The sequence below is a fragment of the Osmerus mordax genome, chromosome 2, assembly GCF_038355195.1.
Source record: "Osmerus mordax isolate fOsmMor3 chromosome 2, fOsmMor3.pri, whole genome shotgun sequence".
In the NCBI taxonomy this organism is placed as follows: Eukaryota; Metazoa; Chordata; class Actinopteri; order Osmeriformes; family Osmeridae; genus Osmerus; species Osmerus mordax.
In genome coordinates this window covers 5,849,937-5,872,479 of record NC_090051.1, presented here as the reverse complement: position 1 = coordinate 5,872,479, position 22,543 = coordinate 5,849,937, and the positions used below count along the sequence as shown (strand labels likewise).

The following is a 22,543-nucleotide window of genomic DNA, read 5'->3' as shown; positions in this document are numbered from 1 at the left end:
CGTCACTCTGACGGCGTTCACCCGTCTCATCGCCCCAGGGTTCATCCTGGCAGCCATGGTGATGGTGCGTGTTCCCCGAACCTGCAAGGGTGGGGGGGGGAAGAAGACTCAGAGCCGGCTGAGGCCACTCGGTAGCCCGTCCCCAAGGGACGGTACTCTCCTGTGGCCCGCCTGCTCCTAGAGGTGGTGTTGGGGCTCCTGGCCCTCCTCCCGTCTGGTCTGAGATGGACAGTCTTCCTATGGAGGACAGAGGAAGACCTGAGAGCAAGGCAGAGCCACCAGAGTGCTTGGCCCTTGGCGTGCCACTCTCCTGTGGCCTGCTTGCTCTCGGCGTAGGTGGTGGGGCTCTCTCCCGTCTGTCCCTCCTTCCTCCGGGTCTGGTCTGGCGGAAAAGGTCCTTATCCCGACTTTTCGAGCGGTCTGGCCAGCCGCAAAGGGGGGGGGGGGGTATGGGGATCCGGGAGATGCGGGGTACTGGGAGTCGAGGGTGGGGCCGGTCTGCACCGACCTAGCCCCTCCTTCTGTTCCTCTGCCTCCTGCCTCTCACCGGGGCCAGCGGGCACCGGAGGATTCCGGTCCTGTCCTGGGTGTTCCGCAGCTGGGCGGGTCTGGGAGTCGGCGGAGTACTAGGAAAGCCGGAGGGGTCAGGGCTGGTCTACCACGACCTAGCACCCTCCTCCTGCTCCCCTGCCTCCTGCCCCTCACCGGGCCCTGTGGCACCGGAGGGTTCCGGGCCTGTTCGGGGTGTTCCGCAGCTGGGTGGTTGGGCTGAAGATTTTGGCAGAACCGCGGTCAGGCCACGTATTCTGCCTCTGTCTCCAGCCAAGTGGTGAAAAAAAGGGGGGAAAGTAATGAAGAGAGAAAAGGGGATCGAAAACCTGGCTTCCACCGCAGAGCCAACAAAGGAATCGCAAGCCGTGTCGCATACACCGCAAGACCCCGGACTTTCGATTCCTTTCCTGACCACCACGGCTAAACGGGAACCAGAGTGCCGATTTGATACTTCCTGATCAAGGTGTCTCCCCTGCCAGGTAAGTATGAGTTGGAAGGGAAACGGGTGCCCTCACCCAGGTGCCAGGGCTGCCGCAGTCACCCGCGGTGAGCAGACAGGCAGAAAAAAACAGCCAATGGAAGGGGCGGGCTGAAGGGAGCAAGCCCCACCTCCCACTCACCCATGCAGAAAGAAACAGCCAATGGAAGGGGCGGGCGGAAGGGAACCATCCCCACCTCCCACTCACCCATCCCCCCACCCCTCCCTTGCCCTGCCCCTTGAAGAGAGAGAGACACAGAGAAAGAGAGAGAGAGAGAGAGAGAGAGAGAGAGAGAGAGACAATACCTACAGTAACAATAAACTGAAACTGACCACAAAAAACTAAGGAGGAATCGCAAATCAAGCTGAGCTACTGGGCAGAGCGGTGTCATCTATAAGTAGCCTATGACCCACAGCTTCCTTCGCTTACGGCCATACCACCCTGAACACGCCCGATCTCGTCCGATCTCGGAAGCTAAGCAGGGTCGGGCCTGGTTAGTACTTGGATGGGAGACCGCCTGGGAATACCAGGTGCTGTAAGCTTTTTTTTCCTCTTCTCTCACCAGCAGGGGGTACTGTTTCCCCACCTCGTGTCACACAGCTCCTCAACCGCTTGGCTTGACCTGTCTCAGGATTCCCAGATTATTTTTCACAAACATGTTCGGGGGAGAGCGCGTACGCAGTCCCCCACTACCAGAAATTATGCAGTCGAGATTCCCGCATTTGGGGAATTCGCAAAGGTCAGCACAGCCGAAGTGCAATGGCCGAGCCTCGCCCTGGGTGAACCTCCTTCGTGATCAAGGTGTCTCCCCTGCCAGGTAAGTATGAGTTGGAAGGGAAACGGGTGCCCTCACCCAGGTGCCAGGGCTGCCGCAGTCACCCGCGGTGAGCAGACAGGCAGAAAAAAACAGCCAATGGAAGGGGCGGGCTGAAGGGAGCAAGCCCCACCTCCCACTCACCCATGCAGAAAGAAACAGCCAATGGAAGGGGCGGGCGGAAGGGAACCATCCCCACCTCCCACTCACCCATCCCCCCACCCCTCCCTTGCCCTGCCCCTTGAAGAGAGAGAGACACAGAGAAAGAGAGAGAGAGAGAGAGAGAGAGAGAGAGAGACAATACCTACAGTAACAATAAACTGAAACTGACCACAAAAAACTAAGGAGGAATCGCAAATCAAGCTGAGCTACTGGGCAGAGCGGTGTCATCTATAAGTAGCCTATGACCCACAGCTTCCTTCGCTTACGGCCATACCACCCTGAACACGCCCGATCTCGTCCGATCTCGGAAGCTAAGCAGGGTCGGGCCTGGTTAGTACTTGGATGGGAGACCGCCTGGGAATACCAGGTGCTGTAAGCTTTTTTTTCCTCTTCTCTCACCAGCAGGGGGTACTGTTTCCCCACCTCGTGTCACACAGCTCCTCAACCGCTTGGCTTGACCTGTCTCAGGATTCCCAGATTATTTTTCACAAACATGTTCGGGGGAGAGCGCGTACGCAGTCCCCCACTACCAGAAATTATGCAGTCGAGATTCCCGCATTTGGGGAATTCGCAAAGGTCAGCACAGCCGAAGTGCAATGGCCGAGCCTCGCCCTGGGTGAACCTCCTTCGTGATCAAGGTGTCTCCCCTGCCAGGTAAGTATGAGTTGGAAGGGAAACGGGTGCCCTCACCCAGGTGCCAGGGCTGCCGCAGTCACCCGCGGTGAGCAGACAGGCAGAAAAAAACAGCCAATGGAAGGGGCGGGCTGAAGGGAGCAAGCCCCACCTCCCACTCACCCATGCAGAAAGAAACAGCCAATGGAAGGGGCGGGCGGAAGGGAACCATCCCCACCTCCCACTCACCCATCCCCCCACCCCTCCCTTGCCCTGCCCCTTGAAGAGAGAGAGACACAGAGAAAGAGAGAGAGAGAGAGAGAGAGACAATACCTACAGTAACAATAAACTGAAACTGACCACAAAAAACTAAGGAGGAATCGCAAATCAAGCTGAGCTACTGGGCAGAGCGGTGTCATCTATAAGTAGCCTATGACCCACAGCTTCCTTCGCTTACGGCCATACCACCCTGAACACGCCCGATCTCGTCCGATCTCGGAAGCTAAGCAGGGTCGGGCCTGGTTAGTACTTGGATGGGAGACCGCCTGGGAATACCAGGTGCTGTAAGCTTTTTTTTCCTCTTCTCTCACCAGCAGGGGGTACTGTTTCCCCACCTCGTGTCACACAGCTCCTCAACCGCTTGGCTTGACCTGTCTCAGGATTCCCAGATTATTTTTCACAAACATGTTCGGGGGAGAGCGCGTACGCAGTCCCCCACTACCAGAAATTATGCAGTCGAGATTCCCGCATTTGGGGAATTCGCAAAGGTCAGCACAGCCGAAGTGCAATGGCCGAGCCTCGCCCTGGGTGAACCTCCTTCGTGATCAAGGTGTCTCCCCTGCCAGGTAAGTATGAGTTGGAAGGGAAACGGGTGCCCTCACCCAGGTGCCAGGGCTGCAGCAGTCACCCGCGGTGAGCAGACAGGCAGAAAAAAACAGCCAATGGAAGGGGCGGGCTGAAGGGAGCAAGCCCCACCTCCCACTCACCCATGCAGAAAGAAACAGCCAATGGAAGGGGCGGGCGGAAGGGAACCATCCCCACCTCCCACTCACCCATCCCCCCACCCCTCCCTTGCCCTGCCCCTTGAAGAGAGAGAGACACAGAGAAAGAGAGAGAGAGAGAGAGAGACAATACCTACAGTAACAATAAACTGAAACTGACCACAAAAAACTAAGGAGGAATCGCAAATCAAGCTGAGCTACTGGGCAGAGCGGTGTCATCTATAAGTAGCCTATGACCCACAGCTTCCTTCGCTTACGGCCATACCACCCTGAACACGCCCGATCTCGTCCGATCTCGGAAGCTAAGCAGGGTCGGGCCTGGTTAGTACTTGGATGGGAGACCGCCTGGGAATACCAGGTGCTGTAAGCTTTTTTTTCCTCTTCTCTCACCAGCAGGGGGTACTGTTTCCCCACCTCGTGTCACACAGCTCCTCAACCGCTTGGCTTGACCTGTCTCAGGATTCCCAGATTATTTTTCACAAACATGTTCGGGGGAGAGCGCGTACGCAGTCCCCCACTACCAGAAATTATGCAGTCGAGATTCCCGCATTTGGGGAATTCGCAAAGGTCAGCACAGCCGAAGTGCAATGGCCGAGCCTCGCCCTGGGTGAACCTCCTTCGTGATCAAGGTGTCTCCCCTGCCAGGTAAGTATGAGTTGGAAGGGAAACGGGTGCCCTCACCCAGGTGCCAGGGCTGCCGCAGTCACCCGCGGTGAGCAGACAGGCAGAAAAAAACAGCCAATGGAAGGGGCGGGCTGAAGGGAGCAAGCCCCACCTCCCACTCACCCATGCAGAAAGAAACAGCCAATGGAAGGGGCGGGCGGAAGGGAACCATCCCCACCTCCCACTCACCCATCCCCCCACCCCTCCCTTGCCCTGCCCCTTGAAGAGAGAGAGACACAGAGAAAGAGAGAGAGAGAGAGAGAGAGAGAGAGAGAGAGAGAGAGAGACAATACCTACAGTAACAATAAACTGAAACTGACCACAAAAAACTAAGGAGGAATCGCAAATCAAGCTGAGCTACTGGGCAGAGCGGTGTCATCTATAAGTAGCCTATGACCCACAGCTTCCTTCGCTTACGGCCATACCACCCTGAACACGCCCGATCTCGTCCGATCTCGGAAGCTAAGCAGGGTCGGGCCTGGTTAGTACTTGGATGGGAGACCGCCTGGGAATACCAGGTGCTGTAAGCTTTTTTTTCCTCTTCTCTCACCAGCAGGGGGTACTGTTTCCCCACCTCGTGTCACACAGCTCCTCAACCGCTTGGCTTGACCTGTCTCAGGATTCCCAGATTATTTTTCACAAACATGTTCGGGGGAGAGCGCGTACGCAGTCCCCCACTACCAGAAATTATGCAGTCGAGATTCCCGCATTTGGGGAATTCGCAAAGGTCAGCACAGCCGAAGTGCAATGGCCGAGCCTCGCCCTGGGTGAACCTCCTTCGTGATCAAGGTGTCTCCCCTGCCAGGTAAGTATGAGTTGGAAGGGAAACGGGTGCCCTCACCCAGGTGCCAGGGCTGCCGCAGTCACCCGCGGTGAGCAGACAGGCAGAAAAAAACAGCCAATGGAAGGGGCGGGCTGAAGGGAGCAAGCCCCACCTCCCACTCACCCATGCAGAAAGAAACAGCCAATGGAAGGGGCGGGCGGAAGGGAACCATCCCCACCTCCCACTCACCCATCCCCCCACCCCTCCCTTGCCCTGCCCCTTGAAGAGAGAGAGACACAGAGAAAGAGAGAGAGAGAGAGAGAGAGACAATACCTACAGTAACAATAAACTGAAACTGACCACAAAAAACTAAGGAGGAATCGCAAATCAAGCTGAGCTACTGGGCAGAGCGGTGTCATCTATAAGTAGCCTATGACCCACAGCTTCCTTCGCTTACGGCCATACCACCCTGAACACGCCCGATCTCGTCCGATCTCGGAAGCTAAGCAGGGTCGGGCCTGGTTAGTACTTGGATGGGAGACCGCCTGGGAATACCAGGTGCTGTAAGCTTTTTTTTCCTCTTCTCTCACCAGCAGGGGGTACTGTTTCCCCACCTCGTGTCACACAGCTCCTCAACCGCTTGGCTTGACCTGTCTCAGGATTCCCAGATTATTTTTCACAAACATGTTCGGGGGAGAGCGCGTACGCAGTCCCCCACTACCAGAAATTATGCAGTCGAGATTCCCGCATTTGGGGAATTCGCAAAGGTCAGCACAGCCGAAGTGCAATGGCCGAGCCTCGCCCTGGGTGAACCTCCTTCGTGATCAAGGTGTCTCCCCTGCCAGGTAAGTATGAGTTGGAAGGGAAACGGGTGCCCTCACCCAGGTGCCAGGGCTGCAGCAGTCACCCGCGGTGAGCAGACAGGCAGAAAAAAACAGCCAATGGAAGGGGCGGGCTGAAGGGAGCAAGCCCCACCTCCCACTCACCCATGCAGAAAGAAACAGCCAATGGAAGGGGCGGGCGGAAGGGAACCATCCCCACCTCCCACTCACCCATCCCCCCACCCCTCCCTTGCCCTGCCCCTTGAAGAGAGAGAGACACAGAGAAAGAGAGAGAGAGAGAGAGAGACAATACCTACAGTAACAATAAACTGAAACTGACCACAAAAAACTAAGGAGGAATCGCAAATCAAGCTGAGCTACTGGGCAGAGCGGTGTCATCTATAAGTAGCCTATGACCCACAGCTTCCTTCGCTTACGGCCATACCACCCTGAACACGCCCGATCTCGTCCGATCTCGGAAGCTAAGCAGGGTCGGGCCTGGTTAGTACTTGGATGGGAGACCGCCTGGGAATACCAGGTGCTGTAAGCTTTTTTTTCCTCTTCTCTCACCAGCAGGGGGTACTGTTTCCCCACCTCGTGTCACACAGCTCCTCAACCGCTTGGCTTGACCTGTCTCAGGATTCCCAGATTATTTTTCACAAACATGTTCGGGGGAGAGCGCGTACGCAGTCCCCCACTACCAGAAATTATGCAGTCGAGATTCCCGCATTTGGGGAATTCGCAAAGGTCAGCACAGCCGAAGTGCAATGGCCGAGCCTCGCCCTGGGTGAACCTCCTTCGTGATCAAGGTGTCTCCCCTGCCAGGTAAGTATGAGTTGGAAGGGAAACGGGTGCCCTCACCCAGGTGCCAGGGCTGCCGCAGTCACCCGCGGTGAGCAGACAGGCAGAAAAAAACAGCCAATGGAAGGGGCGGGCTGAAGGGAGCAAGCCCCACCTCCCACTCACCCATGCAGAAAGAAACAGCCAATGGAAGGGGCGGGCGGAAGGGAACCATCCCCACCTCCCACTCACCCATCCCCCCACCCCTCCCTTGCCCTGCCCCTTGAAGAGAGAGAGACACAGAGAAAGAGAGAGAGAGAGAGAGAGAGAGAGAGAGAGAGAGAGAGAGACAATACCTACAGTAACAATAAACTGAAACTGACCACAAAAAACTAAGGAGGAATCGCAAATCAAGCTGAGCTACTGGGCAGAGCGGTGTCATCTATAAGTAGCCTATGACCCACAGCTTCCTTCGCTTACGGCCATACCACCCTGAACACGCCCGATCTCGTCCGATCTCGGAAGCTAAGCAGGGTCGGGCCTGGTTAGTACTTGGATGGGAGACCGCCTGGGAATACCAGGTGCTGTAAGCTTTTTTTTCCTCTTCTCTCACCAGCAGGGGGTACTGTTTCCCCACCTCGTGTCACACAGCTCCTCAACCGCTTGGCTTGACCTGTCTCAGGATTCCCAGATTATTTTTCACAAACATGTTCGGGGGAGAGCGCGTACGCAGTCCCCCACTACCAGAAATTATGCAGTCGAGATTCCCGCATTTGGGGAATTCGCAAAGGTCAGCACAGCCGAAGTGCAATGGCCGAGCCTCGCCCTGGGTGAACCTCCTTCGTGATCAAGGTGTCTCCCCTGCCAGGTAAGTATGAGTTGGAAGGGAAACGGGTGCCCTCACCCAGGTGCCAGGGCTGCCGCAGTCACCCGCGGTGAGCAGACAGGCAGAAAAAAACAGCCAATGGAAGGGGCGGGCTGAAGGGAGCAAGCCCCACCTCCCACTCACCCATGCAGAAAGAAACAGCCAATGGAAGGGGCGGGCGGAAGGGAACCATCCCCACCTCCCACTCACCCATCCCCCCACCCCTCCCTTGCCCTGCCCCTTGAAGAGAGAGAGACACAGAGAAAGAGAGAGAGAGAGAGAGAGAGAGAGAGAGAGAGAGAGAGAGACAATACCTACAGTAACAATAAACTGAAACTGACCACAAAAAACTAAGGAGGAATCGCAAATCAAGCTGAGCTACTGGGCAGAGCGGTGTCATCTATAAGTAGCCTATGACCCACAGCTTCCTTCGCTTACGGCCATACCACCCTGAACACGCCCGATCTCGTCCGATCTCGGAAGCTAAGCAGGGTCGGGCCTGGTTAGTACTTGGATGGGAGACCGCCTGGGAATACCAGGTGCTGTAAGCTTTTTTTTCCTCTTCTCTCACCAGCAGGGGGTACTGTTTCCCCACCTCGTGTCACACAGCTCCTCAACCGCTTGGCTTGACCTGTCTCAGGATTCCCAGATTATTTTTCACAAACATGTTCGGGGGAGAGCGCGTACGCAGTCCCCCACTACCAGAAATTATGCAGTCGAGATTCCCGCATTTGGGGAATTCGCAAAGGTCAGCACAGCCGAAGTGCAATGGCCGAGCCTCGCCCTGGGTGAACCTCCTTCGTGATCAAGGTGTCTCCCCTGCCAGGTAAGTATGAGTTGGAAGGGAAACGGGTGCCCTCACCCAGGTGCCAGGGCTGCCGCAGTCACCCGCGGTGAGCAGACAGGCAGAAAAAAACAGCCAATGGAAGGGGCGGGCTGAAGGGAGCAAGCCCCACCTCCCACTCACCCATGCAGAAAGAAACAGCCAATGGAAGGGGCGGGCGGAAGGGAACCATCCCCACCTCCCACTCACCCATCCCCCCACCCCTCCCTTGCCCTGCCCCTTGAAGAGAGAGAGACACAGAGAAAGAGAGAGAGAGAGAGAGAGAGACAATACCTACAGTAACAATAAACTGAAACTGACCACAAAAAACTAAGGAGGAATCGCAAATCAAGCTGAGCTACTGGGCAGAGCGGTGTCATCTATAAGTAGCCTATGACCCACAGCTTCCTTCGCTTACGGCCATACCACCCTGAACACGCCCGATCTCGTCCGATCTCGGAAGATAAGCAGGGTCGGGCCTGGTTAGTACTTGGATGGGAGACCGCCTGGGAATACCAGGTGCTGTAAGCTTTTTTTTCCTCTTCTCTCACCAGCAGGGGGTACTGTTTCCCCACCTCGTGTCACACAGCTCCTCAACCGCTTGGCTTGACCTGTCTCAGGATTCCCAGATTATTTTTCACAAACATGTTCGGGGGAGAGCGCGTACGCAGTCCCCCACTACCAGAAATTATGCAGTCGAGATTCCCGCATTTGGGGAATTCGCAGGGGAAGTTTCTACAGTCGTGCAAAGTCTACGTTGACTGTAGACAGTTACGCCTTCTGGTTGGTCAGAACTGACTGTAGACTCCCAATGGGATAGCCGAATTCGACCGTAGACATCCAATCACAACGCTGATATTCAAATCTACCAAGTGACAGTGCTGAGCTGTCACTGGATCTGTATTGACCTTACGGTATTTTTGGTAGATCTAAGTCTTAAGTCATTCATGTTTACACAAAGTTTCAAAACATTGTAAATAGTATACATTCAGTGGTGGATGATTTCGAAAACTAAATTTATCTAGCTAGATTTCTGTATACAGGTACAGTAGAGCTAGCTACTCTAAAGTACAGTAAAGTACAGTAGCGCATCTCTCCGTTAAATCCCCTCACTCACTCCATTCTAACACAGAGATCGTATTACATATTTAAGATCGTATTTACCAAGTGACAGCGCCGAGCCATATTGACACTACTACGGTATTTCTGGTAAGTCTTAAGTCATGTTTATACAACGTTTCAAAACATTGTAAATAGTATACATTCAGTGGTGGATGATTTCGAAAACTAAATTTATCTAGCTAGATTTCTGTAGACAGGTACAGTAGAGCTAAGTATGTATTAGCTAGATTTTTCGATTTGCTTAAACTAAATTTATCTAGCTAGATTTCTGTAGACAGGTACAGTAGAGCTAAGTATGTATTAGCTAGATTTTTCGATTTGCTTAATCTAAATTTATCTAGCTAGATTTCTGTAGACAGGTACAGTAGAGCTAAGTATGAATTAGCTAGATTTTTCGATTTGCTTAAACTAAATTTATCTAGCTAGATTTCTGTAGACAGGTACACTAGAGCTAGCTACTCTAAAGTACAGTAAAGTACAGTAGCGCATCTCTCCGTTAAATCCCCTCACTCCATTCTAACACAGATTTGGTAGTTTTTACATATTTATTTGAGATCGTATTTGTTATGCCATCTACACAAAACGTCTGATTTCCCTGAACAAACAAATGTGGCGGTGTCTAAATATACAATTGTGTTTGAATTGCTATATTCAAGGCTGAAAGTTGTTAAACTGGTAGACCTCCCTTGCATCCCCAGAGTACTGATTACTGATACCACTCACTTGTTCTCCCTCTGCCACTTACTGCCACTACTTAAACTGTTCATTGACACCCTGTCCTTTTTGAAGTACTGTTTGCTGTTTGCCACCATACCAAATCTACGAAGCGGTCTGCAAGTATTGTCTTATTTGGAAACACTTCTGTCCTATTCTTTTGCATCTGGACCTGTACCTGATTTGATTTTCAATTAATACCTCTGCGCTTGGATTCAGCCATTCCATTGCACCATTACAGAATCATTGTAGGCACACTAACACTGATCTGCAACACAAAAGCATACACCTTCTCAGTTTGTGTATTTTAAATGACATGAATTCTTTCAGGTTGAAATTATTTGGCAAATTGGTGTAAATGTAAATAATAATGTTGTTGTTTCGTTACTGTACCTTGGTGTATTTCAGAAGAGTCTGTAGAGCTGTATTTCTACCACTGAAGATGGCAACCCCCGTCATTCGAGTGATCAACCCTGAGGCCCCAGCAAGTCGTCAACAGGCTGTGTTGGTGGCAACCAAGGAGTCCTGTACCTATCGGGAAAAAAAGATTTTCTTCCCCAATCCTCCACAGGAGCTGCTGAACCAGGCCACTGCCCTGGCCCATGCACAGACGCTCCTTCGAGCAGAGGGCATCCCTGCGCCATCACGCCAGATGTGCCTAGGAAAGCTGGTGGTGCCGTTTGGGCAGTATATGAACGCACCACTCCACTGGATTGTGGAAAATGATGTGGGCTACATGAAGTAGTAAGTAAAACTGTTGTGGGCTTTGCATATCAAATTGCATTTATTTTCAACACAAAACTATGGCTACCATCAGGGTTTATAATTCATCTTTGCAACGTTTCTTTACTCCTCCTCATACTCAGTGATATTAATGATCACGATGCTAAGTTGATGTCTATTATTCCAGCGTCCTTGACAAGCACAGGTCAGAGGTGACCAACCCTCACCGTAAGGGAGAGATAGGGAACCTGTGGATAAAGGAGTACCTGGCAGAGTATGCAGAGAGCTTCCCACAAATATTGAATCTTCTTGAGGCCAACACTGACAGCTGTATTTACGGTCAGAGAGGGTTTGAGTCACACACCTTCCAAGAGATGTGGGAACTCTATAGGCAGTACCAGGCTCAGAAGGACAGGCCAGAACAGTTCACAACTGAGCAGAGGAAGGGCATTATTGATGCTTATGGTTCTGTGAGGAGGTGGTTGCACACACCAGTGACCCACATAACCAGCATCCAGATGAAGCGGTTTAGGAAATACATTAATGACAGAGACAAGCAAGTAAGTGTTATGAAACAGGAAGAGCAGAGTAGCATACTAATATGTTTGTTTTTGGTCATTAAAAAAAGGATATCATACAATCTAGAGAGTAACAATAGATTTGTTGTCCAGCAACTGCAGGCCACCACTTCCAAATGTGATGCTCCTGAATGGCCAGGCAATGAGGTGGAACTTGTGGCTGCAAGCCAGTCTGTGGAAGGTAAGTGAGATACAGAGTAAATGCACACTAAACTGTATATCTTTTTTTATAATTCATATTACAAAACGACTACTTCATTCTGTTCATTTTTAGAGTCGGACAAGTCGCAAGACTTCAAGGGCTTATTTAGTCAGCCTCTGCGATCCCAATTCCCGGGTGAACCCGCTGTCTGACCCAAGAAGCCAGCCACCGCTGTCCGGTCTCAGCAGCCTGCCACCTCTGTCCGTTCTCAGCAGCCAGCCACCTCTGTCCGTTCTCAGCAGCCTGCCACCTCTGTCCATTCTCAGCAGCCAGCCACCTCTGTCCGTTCTCAGCAGCCAGCCACCTCTGTCCGTTCTCAGCAGCCAGCCACCGCTGTCCGGTCTCAGCAGCCTGCCACCTCTGTCCATTCTCAGCAGCCTGCCACCTCTGTCCATTCTCAGCAGCCAGCCACCGCTGTCCGGTCCGAGCAGCCAGCCACCGTGTCCCAGGGTCACACAACACCTGTGAATGACTCCCCTGTAAGTGATATTGACATTATGTGCAAAGAATTGTAAATTATTTGTTTTTTAAATGTTTTTTAAAATATGTACACAATAACAACCGGATGTTTTGTACACGTTGCAGGCAGAGCTGGAGGGTTGGGTGCGTCTCTGGGAAGACCCCAATGGCATCCCATCTGCCGACATCTCCTGGGTGAAGGAGGATGCCGAGAGAGGGCTGTTCACCCCTGTTCAGACCTTCAAGGACATCACCGGTCTCCTGAAAAAGCGGCGGGTGTTGAAATCCGACAGGATGTGGTTTTACCCACCTGAACCTCCCGGCTTTGTCAGCGGTGGTGTGCCAAGTCCACAGCTCTTTTTTAGGAGCCGTGTCTTCCTTTGGCGCCCTGTCGGAGTGTGGAGGTACTCCCTGAAGTGTCCTCGAGGGGATGGTTGCGTGGGGGCCGGACGAAATGTGCACCTGTACAAGTCAGGCTACCACACCGGGGTATAACTAACTTCACCCGTCTGACGAGTTATTACATGACAGTTGACAATATGTATTACCATGCGGCAAACACACAGCACAGAAAGTCATATCAGTCTTTACTTGACTTGATTTGTTTCCCCCATGTTTACTTTAGGTGCGTCACATCTGTGATGTATCCGACTGGTACTCCTTGCTGACCGAGGTCCTGTGCTGCGGACCCTGCACAAAGGCAGCCAGGAGTGGAGAAGGTGGCACAGTGGGACGGTGGCTTGCGTGGGACTCTGCTATTGTAACGCAACTTAGCGAGGCTCACCAAGCCATGTTCCCTGCCATCCTTACCAGCAAGTAAGTATACCAAACCTAATGTCTGCATTGAACAAACTTAGCAGTGGTCACACAAATCAATCTCAAATGATTGTGACTCTACTTACAGACGAGGTGTGGATCGAAATGTTGTGCGGCTCTTGAGGGACCGGACCGAAGGGAACACCATGGTCAAGGTGTGGAGGCAGGTACAGGAGAGTCACGTCGAGGAGTACCTTCATCGCAAGGACCTGTACACCACACTCCTCATGACCTTGGCTGAACCCGGAGGGATAGTCGCTGCATTGGGGCACACGTTTCAGGCTCCACCGCCTCAGAGAGAGCTTCCCTCCGCACGGCTCCTGCGTCACGCCTTCCTGCTGGCGGAGGCAAGCAATGTGGAGGACTACAGGAGCCAGATCCTCTCCACTTTTGGCACTGTGCTGAAAATGGATTCCACCAAGAAAGTAGGCTGATCAAAACATAATGCGACACTGTATGATACAAAGCAAATTTCAGTATTGTTTTTGCTTTTATGAAGAACCCTATGATGCAAAATGTAAAAAAAAAAAATACAACAAAAACCACATACCAATAGAATCTAATGGAGGTTATCATATCACATGCAAACTTTACATATTTTTTAGGTGGTGAAGAAGCTGTCTGGGGAGGGCAAAGGCTCAGCCGAGTGGTTCACCAGCATCGGCAACGAGCACTCCCAAATTGTGACCTTTGTGCTGACGTGCGAGGAGTCCACAGACAAGCTGACACCAATGTGCCGTGGAGTCATGGAGAGGTTCCAGCTGGCCAACCAACCTGCCCCCAAAATCATGTACGTTGACCGTGGTTGTTGCCGTGCACAGGGCCCAACGGCGTTGGAGACCATGTTTCAGCCCTGGGTGGACGATGGGATGGTCGTGCGCCTGGACATCTTCCATTGGATCCACAGATTTGATGCAGCTATCCGCACAGAGTCTCACTCCAAATACGCTGCCTTCAAGTCTGCCATAGCTGGAGCGGTCATGGCCTACAACAGGGCTGATCTGGAGCTGCTCATAGGGGCCGTAAGGAACCAGAACGTGTTGCTGGGCGCCTTATCCGATGAGGATATTGTTCAACAGCACCTCTCAAGGGACCAGCTCCAACACCACGTGAGGAGAGTCACTCTCGGAGCTCAGGAAACCTTCCGGCTCGTCCACCAGACCATCGAGGAGCTGAAGGGTCCCGCTGGGCTGGACGAGAGTGGAGTGAGCCTCTTCAAAACACCTGGTACAAAAAAAAAGAAGCAAATTACCCAAAAAACACGACATCCACACAATTGATACAACATCATGGCTATAGGGTGATGGTGTAGCATACAAAATAAACATAACACACGGTGTGTGATTGTGTATTTATAGACGCCATTGATGAGTTGTGGGCAGCCCAGCAGCGACACCTGGAGTGCATCCAGGATCCTCCAGGTATGGATATGTACAGGGTGGCACGTATCACAACCACCAACAACGTGGACTTGCCCTACTACAAGGGCGTGAGAGGGAGCAACAGCCTGGAAGGTTTCCACAAAGCCCTCCCCCACATGATTCCAGGTACGCAACTGCTGTCTGTATACTCTGTTACAAATCAAACATGTGACCCTGTCGTTATTTTAATACCTTTTTATGGTGACTTTCAGGTCCCCACTGTGCAGCACGGCCTTATCAGGTGTACCTGATCAGTGGCATCGCACGGTGGAACTCTGACAGGAGCGCGGCTGCTGTGTTTGGAGGAAAAGGGAGGCACCACAGGACCTACTCTGCGCCGCTGATCAGCCGCCTCAACACCCGCTGTCGGCAGCTGTTCGGAGAGGCTCTGGAGGAGAATTTCCAGGCCCCTGCTAATGTCAACTCCCACGAGCTGCTCGGGCTGGAGTACCTCTTCAGCCAGAGCACGGGCGAAACGGGGCACCTCCTCTCTCTTCAAGATCTGGTCAACGATGGGCCCGGTCCAGATGAGGAAGTGGTTCAGCCTGGACAGCCAGATCCGGATGACGCAGACGAGGCTTACCAGAGCGAAGAGGAGGCCCATTACAATGATGTGCTGGATGCCACTCTGCCCCATATCACTCTCACCAGTGACAAAACTGCCACCGTTCACCCTCCGGCCTTTGTGAGTAGCTGTGTTGTCTGGTAGAATTAAATGCAAAGCACTGGTTATTGAAATAAAAGACAATTCTCATGCAATTTGTTGTTTTGTTTTTTTTACAGGAGGATGCCTGCAGTCAAAACCCTCTTCCTGGTTTCCAGAAGTTGGAAGCGTTCTGTTCTGCTCTGGTGGAGATTGGCCTTATAGAGACCAAGCTGTCACTGACCACAGAGCAGAGAAACGAGCTCCTCCAACTATGGAACACAGTGGAGGAGCATGACAAACGGCCACAGCAGTTCACCCAGCTGTATCGGACACACTGGGGCAACACCCTCTACTGCCGCACAAAGAGGGATGACCTGGTGGATGCTGCTGTGATACAGAAGCTGAAGATGGCGAAGCGGTATGCACCAGCACAACAGGACATCAGCGCTCTGCACAACAGGCTGATGTACACCCTGGTGAAATTACTTTGGTTGCGCTCACCTCCAGGGTCTCGCAGTAGTCCTGAGAAGACCACCATCTTGAAGGCCTACGAGCGGATCCAGCACAGGGTTTTGGTGGATGATCCCATCCTGTCCAAAGCAGGCATCCCTCTGCCAAAGATCAACACCAAGACCGTCCGGAATTTCATTCATCGGCAAGAGCGCCTTCTCAACCTGCATGCCACCAAACAGCCGTGCACCATCTCAAAAACCACGTCCATCTCGGCAGCAGACCTGCCTCCAGCACCACACCAGCCAGCGGTCCTCCCTCCACCAGACTACCCCTTGATGGAGTATGTGTCTAAACCTAGCACGGCAGGGACGAAGGCCCTTAAGGGAAGGACTGACATAATTGCGCCACTCTCCTGGTCTCAACCACCACTGCCACCGCCTGTGAAAAAAAACCTAGCCCCTGCCACCTGCACCATCACCCGACCCGTGCCCTCCCTCACGGCCGCCTCTACCTCTACACGCTCTGTGCCTTCCCTCGTGGCCGCCTCTACCTCTACACGCTCTGTGCCCTCCCTCGTGGCCGCCTCTACCTCTACACGATCTGTGCCCTCCCTTGCGGCCGCCTCTACCTCTACCTCCACCAGACCTGTGCCCTCCCCCTCTGCAATCGCCGGTCTGCCTACATCAGTCCCTCCAACTGTGCCCGCTACTACTACATTGTGGGCAAAGTCAACGCACTACAAGAGGAAGTTGAAGGATGTACCCACAGAGGTGGGAGTAAAAGTCTCACGGGTGAAAAATCTCCCTGTCTGTGCACTCTGTGGCCAACCAACCCAGGGACACAACAAATACAAAAAAAAGAGCTTCTGCCCGGTCAAAAAGATGTCCCCGTCTAAAGGCCTGGAGGGCTTTGTATTTGAGAGTTACGAACACTTTAAGTCAGTTGCTGACCTGTTGGGGTAATGACCCGGCTGTAAATGCATTTAATTGTGTGTGTATATATTGTACATTTTGTTCATTAGTGTTTGTCTTAAACATGTTCAATTTGAAATTGTCTAATCTGTAGTGCTGGAGGAGAGTGATTTGTCTGTAAATATCTAATTTGTCTGTAAATATTTGATTTCACTGTACATATCTGATCTTGAAATAATTGCACATCTTGGTTTTCATGACTTCATTCTCAATCTTGTAAATAATAGCCTGATACTGTTTTGTTTTTTTTTACACTAGTGCTGCACAATAAAGTGATCAGTGCTACAGTAACACAGTTGTGGACTATCAATGAATGAATGCAACAACAGGGGTGATAAGAAATCTGGTTTATTGGCCAAGTATGTAAAACACACATTTAGATCCAGTTGTTGGTAACTCAAACAATACAGACAACGTAAAAATGATTGATGGGTAATATACAATGCACATATTTCATGCAAAACCAACTAGTATACATCATAAGAAAGGGTGTGTCAATTATAACAACTGTGCAACAAATATGTATACTATTATAATAAATATATATACTATATATAATAAATATGTATGCTTTTTATAATAAATATGTATACTATTTATAATAAATATGTATACTATTTATTTAAAGAACAGATATTGGTTAATTCACTCACAGTATGACGGCTGTTGAAAAGTGTAGACAACGCGACAGCGCCTCTGGAGGATGACACCTAAAAAAACAAGTGAAGTGGGAAAAGTGTCAGTGGGACGTAGACTTTTCGCTAGAGATTTGCACTACTGTTCAGTCCACCGCCATTCGCAAAGGTCAGCACAGCCGAAGTGCAATGGCCGAGCCTCGCCCTGGGTGAACCTCCTTCGTGATCAAGGTGTCTCCCCTGCCAGGTAAGTATGAGTTGGAAGGGAAACGGGTGCCCTCACCCAGGTGCCAGGGCTGCCGCAGTCACCCGCGGTGAGCAGACAGGCAGAAAAAAACAGCCAATGGAAGGGGCGGGCTGAAGGGAGCAAGCCCCACCTCCCACTCACCCATGCAGAAAGAAACAGCCAATGGAAGGGGCGGGCGGAAGGGAACCATCCCCACCTCCCACTCACCCATCCCCCCACCCCTCCCTTGCCCTGCCCCTTGAAGAGAGAGAGACACAGAGAAAGAGAGAGAGAGAGAGAGACAATACCTACAGTAACAATAAACTGAAACTGACCACAAAAAACTAAGGAGGAATCGCAAATCAAGCTGAGCTACTGGGCAGAGCGGTGTCATCTATAAGTAGCCTATGACCCACAGCTTCCTTCGCTTACGGCCATACCACCCTGAACACGCCCGATCTCGTCCGATCTCGGAAGCTAAGCAGGGTCGGGCCTGGTTAGTACTTGGATGGGAGACCGCCTGGGAATACCAGGTGCTGTAAGCTTTTTTTTCCTCTTCTCTCACCAGCAGGGGGTACTGTTTCCCCACCTCGTGTCACACAGCTCCTCAACCGCTTGGCTTGACCTGTCTCAGGATTCCCAGATTATTTTTCACAAACATGTTCGGGGGAGAGCGCGTACGCAGTCCCCCACTACCAGAAATTATGCAGTCGAGATTCCCGCATTTGGGGAATTCGCAAAGGTCAGCACAGCCGAAGTGCAATGGCCGAGCCTCGCCCTGGGTGAACCTCCTTCGTGATCGAGGTGTCTCCCCTGCCAGGTAAGTATGAGTTGGAAGGGAAACGGGTGCCCTCACCCAGGTGCCAGGGCTGCCGCAGTCACCCGCGGTGAGCAGACAGGCAGAAAAAAACAGCCAATGGAAGGGGCGGGCTGAAGGGAGCAAGCCCCACCTCCCACTCACCCATGCAGAAAGAAACAGCCAATGGAAGGGGCGGGCGGAAGGGAACCATCCCCACCTCCCACTCACCCATCCCCCCACCCCTCCCTTGCCCTGCCCCTTGAAGAGAGAGAGACACAGAGAAAGAGAGAGAGAGAGAGAGAGAGACAATACCTACAGTAACAATAAACTGAAACTGACCACAAAAAACTAAGGAGGAATCGCAAATCAAGCTGAGCTACTGGGCAGAGCGGTGTCATCTATAAGTAGCCTATGACCCACAGCTTCCTTCGCTTACGGCCATACCACCCTGAACACGCCCGATCTCGTCCGATCTCGGAAGCTAAGCAGGGTCGGGCCTGGTTAGTACTTGGATGGGAGACCGCCTGGGAATACCAGGTGCTGTAAGCTTTTTTTTCCTCTTCTCTCACCAGCAGGGGGTACTGTTTCCCCACCTCGTGTCACACAGCTCCTCAACCGCTTGGCTTGACCTGTCTCAGGATTCCCAGATTATTTTTCACAAACATGTTCGGGGGAGAGCGCGTACGCAGTCCCCCACTACCAGAAATTATGCAGTCGAGATTCCCGCATTTGGGGAATTCGCAAAGGTCAGCACAGCCGAAGTGCAATGGCCGAGCCTCGCCCTGGGTGAACCTCCTTCGTGATCAAGGTGTCTCCCCTGCCAGGTAAGTATGAGTTGGAAGGGAAACGGGTGCCCTCACCCAGGTGCCAGGGCTGCCGCAGTCACCCGCGGTAAGCAGACAGGCAGAAAAAAACAGCCAATGGAAGGGGCGGGCTGAAGGGAGCAAGCCCCACCTCCCACTCACCCATGCAGAAAGAAACAGCCAATGGAAGGGGCGGGCGGAAGGGAACCATCCCCACCTCCCACTCACCCATCCCCCCACCCCTCCCTTGCCCTGCCCCTTGAAGAGAGAGAGACACAGAGAAAGAGAGAGAGAGAGAGAGAGAGAGACAATACCTACAGTAACAATAAACTGAAACTGACCACAAAAAACTAAGGAGGAATCGCAAATCAAGCTGAGCTACTGGGCAGAGCGGTGTCATCTATAAGTAGCCTATGACCCACAGCTTCCTTCGCTTACGGCCATACCACCCTGAACACGCCCGATCTCGTCCGATCTCGGAAGCTAAGCAGGGTCGGGCCTGGTTAGTACTTGGATGGGAGACCGCCTGGGAATACCAGGTGCTGTAAGCTTTTTCTTCCTCTTCTCTCACCAGCAGGCGGTACTGTTTCCCCACCTCGTGTCACACAGCTCCTCAACCGCTTGGCTTGACCTGTCTCAGGATTCCCAGATTATTTTTCACAAACATGTTCGGGGGAGAGCGCGTACGCAGTCCCCCACTACCAGAAATTATGCAGTCGAGATTCCCGCATTTGGGGAATTCGCAAAGGTCAGCACAGCCGAAGTGCAATGGCCGAGCCTCGCCCTGGGTGAACCTTTTAAGCTTTTATTGGTTTTACCAAAATTAAAAACAGTTATTTACAGCATTGGTAAAAACTTCCACCACATTTCACCCAGTGTCGATACGTCAATCACAATCACCCTTTACCTCAAAACGAAAAACACAAATTCACCAGTGTGGGCCCTCCCTGCGCCAACCTAAACCCTCCAGGAAAGCGAGGAAAAACTCCTCACAAAAACTCTTTGAGAAAATTAAGAAGAAACCTCGGGAGGAGCCATTCGAGGGGGTATCCCCTCCTCCAGGGATGGTTGGGGGTGCTGCAGGTCGGGCCGAGTCCAAGTGCAGTGCAAATGATGTGTGTCTGAGGTGAGAGTTTCTGTAACGTTCCGGTAAGTGGGGTGGGGTGTGTGGGTGGCGGGGTTGGAGGGGCCAGACTTCTTGATGAGTGGGATGGGGGGGGGGTTTCTTGTGGCGGGGGGTGGGGGGTGTAGTGTCCTTTTCGGGGGCCCAGGGAGAGGGGTTCCAGGTGCTGCAGCTGGTGTGCCGGGGAGGGGCGATGACCGGTCCTTGGGGGGGGGGGGGGGGGGGGGGGGGGGGTAGAGGGTGCTGCTGCTGGGATGGTGTTGGCAAACTGGAACCCTGTGAGGTGATAGGGGGAGAGAGTGGAGAGGGGAGGAAAGGAGGGGGTGAGCAAGGGTAGTGGGGTGCAGGTGTAATGTGCTGTTGTACTTCCCTTGTGGCCTGGTGGGTTTCTCCTCTCCGGACCCTCGTACTGGGGACAGGTGTTGGTGTCCCTGGGTCTTCGGGCTTGGTGCCGGAACGGGTGAAGCGGTGGGGTGAGTGGAGTGGTGGCTGCCAGGGCGGTGGTGATGGTGTTGGGGGCGATGAGGGTGTTGGACGGGGAACGCCGCCGGCCTTCGGGGACGGAGCATGTAGTGCAGAGATGGTGTGGTGGCATGGGGGGCTGAGTTAGATGGACACGTCCTTCCACCTCTCCACCCCCCATGTGTCTCTGGCGGTGTCCGGGTTATTTTTAAAGTCCAGGATGGCGTAGTCCCTGAGGAGGAGAGTGATTCTCCTCCTCTGGACAATGAAAGGGTGGTCCTGTTGATGATAGACCCTGCTGTTCCTTGTCTCCCATATCACCTGCTTGACGGCGCTGACGATCCTCCACTGATGTTGTAGGCGGGGGGTCGTACAGCCCCCCGGAGGACCGAACAGGATGTCGTCCGCCGTCAAGCGAGGCAAGGTGTTGTTCCTGTAGAGGGAGACAGAGGGAACAAACAGGGCCCAGACCCGCCTGGCCACGGTGCACTTGACAAACAGGTGGTAAATGTTTTCAGTGTCAGTGCAACCGTGGGGGCAGAGCTCGGTACGGGCCATGCGCCGTCTATGCATGAATTCTCTGGTGGGGAGACAGCCGTGAGCAGTTGACCAATTCAAATCCTTTTGTTTATTGTTGATGCATTTATGGTTAATGTTTTTCCATACCTGTTGGATGTCCAGGGCCGGCCTGGCCTTGGGTGGTGTGGTGATGTCCTTCCCTCTGATGTGTGCCATGATGTCCTTGTATTTCCAGGAGGCCAGGCCGGCTGCAGGCAGACCCGTCCTGAAGGCAAAGTTCTTCCACTCCCTGTATACTTTTGGGGGGTCCCAGCAGTAGGGCACAGTGTGGTTGATGGTGGTGTTGGTGATACGGAGTGCTCTGAGTATGGGTGTGGCGAAGTACCTCTCAAAGGTTCCTGCCTTCCTGTCCGGTTTATGGATATTTGTGACCAGTCGTGAGAGGCCCTGTGCCCTAATGATGTTGAGGATGTCTGGGACCCCCTTCCCCCCCTTCTCCTCTGCGCTGAACATGATGGTCCTCTTCAAGCGCTCCATGGTGCTCCCCCAGACAAAGGTGAACATCAGGCGCTCGATGGTTTTGCTCGTCACCCTGTCCGGGGGAAACACCCTCCCGACGTAGAGGAGAATGGGGAGGATAATTGCCTTCAGGATCAAGATCTTGCCCGTTATTGTGAGGGACCGTGCACTCCATTGGGCGATCTTTTGCTTGGCATGGCTGATGGTGTTGGCCCAGGTCAGGGTCCCTTTCCCGTTGTTCTGGTAGATGACTCCGAGCAGCTTGATGTTGTCTGTCTTTACAGGGAAAGAGGTGGTGATGTCTTCTTTCCAGTGTTGCGACAGGTACAGTTCGCTCTTACCTCGATTGACCAGGGCGCCAGTGGCTGCACAGTAGTCGTCCACCACCTTCGTTGCCGCGGCGATGGACCGACTATCTGTGCCGACGATGGTGATGTCGTCCATGTACGCCACCACCCGGAGCCTCTCTCCCTGGGCCCCCGGGAGGTGATAACCCTGGATGTTCTGTGTAGCTCTGATTTTACGGAGGAAAGGCTCCAGGTAGATGACGTACAGCAGGGGTGCTAGGGGGCATCCTTGTCTGACCCCAGACCGGATGGGAAAGGGGTCTGTTAGCTGTCTGTTGACCAGGACTCTGCTTGTGATGTTGTTGTAGCAGAGCCTGGTCCAGTGGATGAGGTGTTGTGGGAAGTTCATCCTCCCTAGCACCTCCTGCAGGAAGCCATGGCTTACCCGGTCGAAGGCCTTCTCTTGGTCGAGGCAGAGGAGCGCGAAGGGGGACCTCCGCTCCTGGGAGTGGAAGATGAGGTCTCTCACCAGGAGCAGGTTGTCGTTTATGGACCTTCCGGGGACGCCGCAGGTCTGGTCCGGGTTGATGATTGCGGGGAGGTGTGTTTGGAAGCGCCACATGAGGGCCTTCGTGAGGATTTTGTAGTCGGAACAGAGGAGGTTGATGGGGCGCCAATTCCGGAGGTCCTTGAGGTCCCCCTTCTTGGGTATTAGTGTTACTGTACTCTG

At 52.9% G+C, this 22,543-nt stretch overlaps 25 non-coding genes and 1 pseudogene across 25 annotated transcripts; 13 read left to right on the top strand and 13 right to left on the bottom strand.

Annotated features, from left to right (window-relative positions):
• The first annotated feature begins 1,454 nt into the window (after positions 1-1,454).
• Positions 1,455-1,573, top strand: LOC136935965 (5S ribosomal RNA). The gene has a single exon (XR_010875027.1). It is a non-coding gene; the product is annotated as a 5S ribosomal RNA (ribosomal RNA).
• A 119-nt stretch (positions 1,574-1,692) lies between these two features.
• LOC136935219 (U1 spliceosomal RNA) lies at positions 1,693-1,856 on the bottom strand. Its single transcript, XR_010874938.1, has one exon. It is a non-coding gene; the product is annotated as a U1 spliceosomal RNA (small nuclear RNA).
• Positions 1,857-2,267: 411 nt separating this feature from the next.
• On the top strand, positions 2,268-2,386 carry LOC136935960 (5S ribosomal RNA). The gene has a single exon (XR_010875025.1). It is a non-coding gene; the product is annotated as a 5S ribosomal RNA (ribosomal RNA).
• Positions 2,387-2,505: 119 nt separating this feature from the next.
• On the bottom strand, positions 2,506-2,669 carry LOC136935208 (U1 spliceosomal RNA). Its single transcript, XR_010874937.1, has one exon. It is a non-coding gene; the product is annotated as a U1 spliceosomal RNA (small nuclear RNA).
• A 401-nt stretch (positions 2,670-3,070) lies between these two features.
• Positions 3,071-3,189, top strand: LOC136935954 (5S ribosomal RNA). The gene has a single exon (XR_010875024.1). It is a non-coding gene; the product is annotated as a 5S ribosomal RNA (ribosomal RNA).
• Positions 3,190-3,308: 119 nt separating this feature from the next.
• Positions 3,309-3,472, bottom strand: LOC136935196 (U1 spliceosomal RNA). The gene has a single exon (XR_010874936.1). It is a non-coding gene; the product is annotated as a U1 spliceosomal RNA (small nuclear RNA).
• Positions 3,473-3,871: 399 nt separating this feature from the next.
• Positions 3,872-3,990, top strand: LOC136935947 (5S ribosomal RNA). The gene has a single exon (XR_010875023.1). It is a non-coding gene; the product is annotated as a 5S ribosomal RNA (ribosomal RNA).
• A 119-nt stretch (positions 3,991-4,109) lies between these two features.
• Positions 4,110-4,273, bottom strand: LOC136935185 (U1 spliceosomal RNA). Its single transcript, XR_010874935.1, has one exon. It is a non-coding gene; the product is annotated as a U1 spliceosomal RNA (small nuclear RNA).
• Positions 4,274-4,694: 421 nt separating this feature from the next.
• On the top strand, positions 4,695-4,813 carry LOC136935940 (5S ribosomal RNA). Its single transcript, XR_010875022.1, has one exon. It is a non-coding gene; the product is annotated as a 5S ribosomal RNA (ribosomal RNA).
• A 119-nt stretch (positions 4,814-4,932) lies between these two features.
• Positions 4,933-5,096, bottom strand: LOC136935174 (U1 spliceosomal RNA). Its single transcript, XR_010874934.1, has one exon. It is a non-coding gene; the product is annotated as a U1 spliceosomal RNA (small nuclear RNA).
• A 401-nt stretch (positions 5,097-5,497) lies between these two features.
• LOC136935935 (5S ribosomal RNA) lies at positions 5,498-5,616 on the top strand. The gene has a single exon (XR_010875021.1). It is a non-coding gene; the product is annotated as a 5S ribosomal RNA (ribosomal RNA).
• Positions 5,617-5,735: 119 nt separating this feature from the next.
• LOC136935163 (U1 spliceosomal RNA) lies at positions 5,736-5,899 on the bottom strand. Its single transcript, XR_010874933.1, has one exon. It is a non-coding gene; the product is annotated as a U1 spliceosomal RNA (small nuclear RNA).
• Positions 5,900-6,298: 399 nt separating this feature from the next.
• LOC136935927 (5S ribosomal RNA) lies at positions 6,299-6,417 on the top strand. Its single transcript, XR_010875020.1, has one exon. It is a non-coding gene; the product is annotated as a 5S ribosomal RNA (ribosomal RNA).
• A 119-nt stretch (positions 6,418-6,536) lies between these two features.
• On the bottom strand, positions 6,537-6,700 carry LOC136935141 (U1 spliceosomal RNA). Its single transcript, XR_010874931.1, has one exon. It is a non-coding gene; the product is annotated as a U1 spliceosomal RNA (small nuclear RNA).
• A 421-nt stretch (positions 6,701-7,121) lies between these two features.
• LOC136935922 (5S ribosomal RNA) lies at positions 7,122-7,240 on the top strand. Its single transcript, XR_010875018.1, has one exon. It is a non-coding gene; the product is annotated as a 5S ribosomal RNA (ribosomal RNA).
• A 119-nt stretch (positions 7,241-7,359) lies between these two features.
• Positions 7,360-7,523, bottom strand: LOC136935130 (U1 spliceosomal RNA). The gene has a single exon (XR_010874930.1). It is a non-coding gene; the product is annotated as a U1 spliceosomal RNA (small nuclear RNA).
• A 421-nt stretch (positions 7,524-7,944) lies between these two features.
• Positions 7,945-8,063, top strand: LOC136935914 (5S ribosomal RNA). Its single transcript, XR_010875016.1, has one exon. It is a non-coding gene; the product is annotated as a 5S ribosomal RNA (ribosomal RNA).
• A 119-nt stretch (positions 8,064-8,182) lies between these two features.
• Positions 8,183-8,346, bottom strand: LOC136935119 (U1 spliceosomal RNA). Its single transcript, XR_010874929.1, has one exon. It is a non-coding gene; the product is annotated as a U1 spliceosomal RNA (small nuclear RNA).
• A 401-nt stretch (positions 8,347-8,747) lies between these two features.
• LOC136934655 (5S ribosomal RNA) lies at positions 8,748-8,866 on the top strand. Its single transcript, XR_010874888.1, has one exon. It is a non-coding gene; the product is annotated as a 5S ribosomal RNA (ribosomal RNA).
• An 8,345-nt stretch (positions 8,867-17,211) lies between these two features.
• On the bottom strand, positions 17,212-17,330 carry LOC136935771 (U1 spliceosomal RNA; annotated as a pseudogene).
• Positions 17,331-17,727: 397 nt separating this feature from the next.
• On the top strand, positions 17,728-17,846 carry LOC136935909 (5S ribosomal RNA). Its single transcript, XR_010875015.1, has one exon. It is a non-coding gene; the product is annotated as a 5S ribosomal RNA (ribosomal RNA).
• Positions 17,847-17,965: 119 nt separating this feature from the next.
• On the bottom strand, positions 17,966-18,129 carry LOC136934765 (U1 spliceosomal RNA). The gene has a single exon (XR_010874897.1). It is a non-coding gene; the product is annotated as a U1 spliceosomal RNA (small nuclear RNA).
• A 401-nt stretch (positions 18,130-18,530) lies between these two features.
• LOC136935906 (5S ribosomal RNA) lies at positions 18,531-18,649 on the top strand. Its single transcript, XR_010875014.1, has one exon. It is a non-coding gene; the product is annotated as a 5S ribosomal RNA (ribosomal RNA).
• A 119-nt stretch (positions 18,650-18,768) lies between these two features.
• Positions 18,769-18,932, bottom strand: LOC136935108 (U1 spliceosomal RNA). The gene has a single exon (XR_010874928.1). It is a non-coding gene; the product is annotated as a U1 spliceosomal RNA (small nuclear RNA).
• Positions 18,933-19,335: 403 nt separating this feature from the next.
• Positions 19,336-19,454, top strand: LOC136935900 (5S ribosomal RNA). The gene has a single exon (XR_010875013.1). It is a non-coding gene; the product is annotated as a 5S ribosomal RNA (ribosomal RNA).
• Positions 19,455-19,573: 119 nt separating this feature from the next.
• On the bottom strand, positions 19,574-19,730 carry LOC136935717 (U1 spliceosomal RNA). The gene has a single exon (XR_010874983.1). It is a non-coding gene; the product is annotated as a U1 spliceosomal RNA (small nuclear RNA).
• Positions 19,731-22,543: the final 2,813 nt, after the last annotated feature.